The following is a 5,518-nucleotide window of genomic DNA, read 5'->3' as shown; positions in this document are numbered from 1 at the left end:
CAACAGATAGAAACAGATCGAGAACTCTCCAAAGACAGGCTGCTAGGTATATACTGGTCAATGGTGTTCTTTACCGAAGAGGATATTCCATGCCACTGCTCAGATGTATAACATCGGAAAAGGCTAAAGATCTGACGAAGGAGGTACATGAAGGCTTCTGTGGGGACCACGCTGGGGGGCAGAGCTTGTCAAAGAAGATCCAGAGGCAGGGTTATTTCTGGCCGACTATGAATGAGGACTCAATGGAGTTTGTGCAAAAATACGATAAGTGTCAAAGATTTTCCAAGATCCCACGCGCAGCTCCCAATGAGTTAAAGCAGATGCAAAGCCCTTGGCCTTTCGCAGTATGGGGTATAGATTTGATTGGATCGCTGCCAACGGGAAAGGGTGGAGTAAAATACGTAGTCGTAGCAGTCGACTACTTCACCAAATGGGCCGAAGCTGAGCCGCTCGCTACGATAACGACCAAGAAAGTTCTTGACTTTGTCATCAAGAACATTGTTTGCCGATATGGTTTGCCTCGAAAAATTGTCTCAGACAACGGCACCCAGTTTGACAGTGACTTATTCACAGACTTCTGCGAGAGACATAGAATCGTTAAAAGCTTTTCGTCAGTTGCACATCCACAAGAAAATGGGCAAGTTAAAGTAGTGAATAAAACACTCAAGGACACCCTGAAGGAAAGGCTCGAAGATGCTAAAGGAGCATGGCCAAAACAGATGCTCGAAGTACTCTGGTCGTATAGAACTTCTCATCGAACAGCGACAGGTCATACCCCGTTTTCCTTAGCATACGGGTATGAAGCTATGTTGGCTGTCGAGTTAGATCCTCCCTCACATCGACGAATTACATACGACCATGACCAGAATAGCCAACTGATGATGGAGTCCCTAGACTCACTTGAAGAGAAACGGGAAAGAGCCCAACTCTGAGTAGCTGCGTACTAGCAGGGACCGTTGCTCTTTCTTCTTCAGCAGCTAACCAAGCAGCACAACGCGCTAGCTCGGCCTTCCTGGCCTCCGCTGGAAGGTAATTGAAATCGGCACCTTGGTTGTGTTTCCAAAAGTCGTAGAAACACCGAAGTGTCACGTTCTTGTACCTCTCTTATTCCTTGGCGTTGGTAAGCTTAAGCTGTTCCACTTGGCTCTCAAGAACATCTATGGTCTTGTCCTTAGCAAGGTGCTCCTCCTTAAGTCTCTTGACTTCACGATATTGGATTCGACTAGACTCCTGGAAATCATCCCTCTGCTTCTTCAGAGCTGCCTGAGAAGCTTCATTCTCCACCAACTTTGCCACCACAGCATCCTTCTACTTGGTGACCACCTCAAGCTCCCCAGAAAATCTAGCCTTCGCAGCATTGAGCTCCTCAACAATCGCTGACCGAGCCTGCTCAATAGTAGTAGTGGCACGAGTACGAGCAGCGGTTATGGTCAGCATGGCCTGCAGTCAAAGTTAGGCTATACTACAAGAAGAAAAATTAAGAGCCAAAACTGCAAGGAGGGAAAGAATACTTACGCTGGCCACTTCGTTGAGAGCTCTGTTGAGGATCTGGTCGACCCCCATATTCTCAGCCTCGGCCATTGCCTCCCTGCAACGGTCATGCTTTAGGATATGCGCGAGGCGATCCTTAGCCGATCTCAGGGAGCAGCTCGAGAGTTTGGCCCCAGGAAGTTCTACTTGTGGGGCCTGTTCTTTTTGTGCCACATGCGAAGGGTTGGCAGCTGAGGCAGTTTCCTTCTCAGCAGAAGGTTGGGCAGAAGGTTGGGCCGCAGATCCATCCTTAGAAGGATCACTTGTTCGACCCTTCTTGGCCGGAGGCGCTTGACTCGACTTGCCCTCTTGCCTCCGGGCCGTCTTCTTCCGGTGGACCAGGGGGACTTCCTCCTCCTCTGAAGTCTGATATAAATCGAAAACGTTGGGAGAAGCCATCTCTGCATATAAGAAAAGCATGCAGACAGTAAGACAAAGGCAGATAAAAAATCATGGCAAATCAGAAAAGAGGTCACAAAGTTTAATACCCGAGCTACAACTACTGGTCGCTATACTACTAACTCTATTAGTTATACACTCACTATCTAGCATGAAGAAGTCTGGCCCTAGATTTGAAGTATACGTAAAATTGCCGTCCCCGTCAAACAAATGACAGGGAATTGGCAAGCTATTTAAAAGTAAGATAACAATACCGTTTTCGTCTGAGGATTCATCTATGTCTATGACAGACTCTGTTGCCTTTTGTTTCCCCTTGCCTTGGGGCGCAGAAGGCCTCTCTGCTGAAGGGACGCTAGTGGGTTCCCTGATGGTAACCCCCGTTGGCCTCCTTCGGGGAGGAGACGCCGGAGGTTGCTGCTCGGGATCCCCCTCGGCCATGACATCTGCCACCACGGGTCCTCTTGTTTCATGGTGAGGAGCGAGGAGGCCAGATAACCTCAGATTTTCATCAATGACCAGGGATATAACTCTTTTTTCAGCATCTGCCATCCTGGCCAGTGCGTTGGACCTCAACACCATGTCTGGTGTTGGGTTCGGACATAACCATGGTCCTGAAAGGCACAATATACTTTAGAGAAGTGCAGAAGAGTTTGCTAAGGAAAAGTATCGACCAGTGAAAGTAGCATTTACCTCCTCGAGCGAAGGCCAGGTTGTTTGTAGTCATGTCTGGCGTGAGGAAGTACTCTCTATTGTACTGTCCCACGTTGGAAATGTGGGTAGTGTCACTCAGGAACGTTTGGTTTGATTCCTGGTGACAGAGATGAAAATAGACCGTCCCGTATTGTTGAGGGTTGGACTTAAGGTCAAAGAGGAAGTTGACCTCATGAGGAGTGGGTTCTGGCCATTTTTTGAGTTTGTAGAGGATATAGAGTGCAGCCAGCATTCTATATCCGTTTGGGGTAATTTGAAAGGGGGCAACACCAAAATAGTTGGCCACCCCCTGGTAGAATGGATGTAGAGGGAGGATAGCCCCCGCCTCTATATGATACCTTGACCAAGCGCTATAGATTCCCCCAGGCAGGTTAGCTCTTTGGTCAGCAGCAGGGAATGTGAGATTAACCCCGGTAAGAGGATACTTCCTACGATAATTGGCAAGCATCCAGGGAGTTACCTGGCTGGTAGGAGAGAGATACCACTCGACATCAGGAAGGTTTTGATGCCGAGGGCGAGCCCTGACTTGAATACGAGGGTGTGGGGCAGTAGTTTCTCGACCACTGGTCGAGGGAACCCTAGCCTGCGAATTAGGCTGGACAGGACAATTTGGATTATTTTCAAGGTTTGGTTTTTTCTTGCCTGGAGACTTAGAACAAGCCATTTGAGGTGGTGATCGTTGAAGTCTAGAAGAAACTCTGGAAAATGGAATCTCGTGAACTCAGTCGGTCGGTTGTTCTTCGCCTTCGAGCAGCTGTGTAAGAAGATCGTCGTCGATGGGCCGCTCACCTCCCCACAAATCTGGCATTAAAATCTGCGAACAGAAGAATGGAAAGGTGAGGATGGAGAATTTTGAAAGTTTTTTAGAATAACGCTGGTCGAGTATAAAAGTTAAGCTTTTATACAACAACATTCTAACAAAGAACTAATTTTTCCGCACGAACAGTTTGAGAAATAGATTAAAAAGTGAAAGCAAAAATTTTTTTGAAAAAGCTTTTTCAACTCCTTTTAGGGCGGGAAAAACATGGTTTTTCAACTGGCATAAAAATCGAATTTTTACTTCAGTTTTACGTCCTAAAGTCGTGATCTCAACTATCAAACTAACACGTGACTCCTTAATGGTAGAAGAAATATCATCCTATACAGTATCACCCACAAACCCCCTACTGTCATGCATCTCAACCCAGAAACAAGTGAACTCAACAGTCAATCCACAGAAGCATGCACGACAAAAATATAGAGCATAAAAGTTATGAGACTTACCAGAAAAAAGATCGTGGAGATTTGAGAGAGTTTTCGAGGGTCGGAGAACTCACGGACTGAATCTTGAAACGCTGAAAGCCGGTCTCCAGAAGAAAATGGAAGCTCTGATTTCAGGGTTTCTTGAAAGAGTAATAGCTTGCATAAAAAGGAAAAGAAGACTTTGGAGGGACTATTTATATTTTTGTCCGTAGCATAAAAAGGGAGTAATCATTAGTTTCCTCTTTTTCGAAGCATTGGGAAGGATGATAGCCGTCGAAAGGTTACTTGGGAGACGAAAAGCCGTGATTAGACAAGGGTAGGTTACTTTTCCCAAGATTGCACGAATTATTCTGACAGGTCTGGTGGGGTAACCGAATGGTCGTTTCCTTAAAAGTTTATTTATTGCTCGTAATAAATAAACTTGGGGGGCAAATGTTATCCAAAAAACAGGTACGGATGACGTGGCAAGTGATTTCTGGACACGTGGCTGACACCTGGCAGAGTTCTGTTAGAGTATCGACCAGTAAAATATTGCAAGCATAGGCAGTTGAGCTTTCCTACGACCAGCATGGTCGTACACTCCGCATATTTCAGGATAATTTTATAAAGATCTTAGTCAATCCCGAGATTGTCTCCAATAATTCCTAATTATCCGATTAATTAGGAAAGAATATCTGTAACAAATTAATGTAATCTTCCTTGAGCCTATAAATAGAGAAAGATAGCTCAAGGAAGGGACTTTTGGCTTTCTAATTATTTGAGATTAGAGCTATCATATTTGGTATATTGTTTTGTTTTTCAGAGGTTGGTGAAACTCATTGAACCCTAGTTCTTTAATCACTCCTTTGAAATATTATATCAATAACAGCTCAAGTGGACGTAGGTTATTACCATATTCTTGGGCCGAACCACTATAAATTCTTGTGCGCTTTATTGTTTTTGTCATTATTCTCATTTCAACATATATGTCCACATCAAGCAATTTTGACTCCTTGTCAGTTGACCAAAATCAGGGTCAACACATCTCATTGGTCTAAGCATGATAAATCTAAATTTTATTTTGAGGTGAAAAACTTTATTTGGGATGATCCTTACTTGTTTAAATACTGCCCTGATCAAATAATTAGAAAATGCATTCCAAATTGTGACCAATCTAAAATCATATATTTTTGTCACGATCATGCATGTGGAGGACATTTTAGTGGTAGGAAAAAAACTGCTAAAGTTTTACAATGTGGTTTTTATGTGCCTACTATCTTTCATGATACATATGTTTATGGTAAAGCTTGTGAACGTTGCTAAAAGTTAGGAAGTTTAACTAAAAGAAACATGATGCCTTTAAGTCTTATTCTTATTATTGACATATTTGATGTTTGGGGCATTGATTTTATGGGACCATTTCCTAATTCTCTTGGTAATCTTTATATTCTTGTTGGAGTTGATTATGTGTCTAAATGGGTCGAGGCTATTGCATGCCACACTAATGACCACAAAGTTGTGCTTCAGTTTTTTATAGAAAATATAGTTTCCTGTTTTGGTTCACCACATGCTATAATTAGTGATAACGATACACACTTTTGTAATGAGCCATTTGAACATTTGATGAAACAATATGGCATTACACATAAAGTCTCAA

The sequence above is a fragment of the Humulus lupulus genome, chromosome 3, assembly GCF_963169125.1.
Source record: "Humulus lupulus chromosome 3, drHumLupu1.1, whole genome shotgun sequence".
NCBI lineage: Eukaryota > Viridiplantae > Streptophyta > Magnoliopsida > Rosales > Cannabaceae > Humulus > Humulus lupulus.
The sequence above is the reverse complement of the archived record's forward strand: the minus strand, read 5'-3'. Positions refer to the sequence as shown.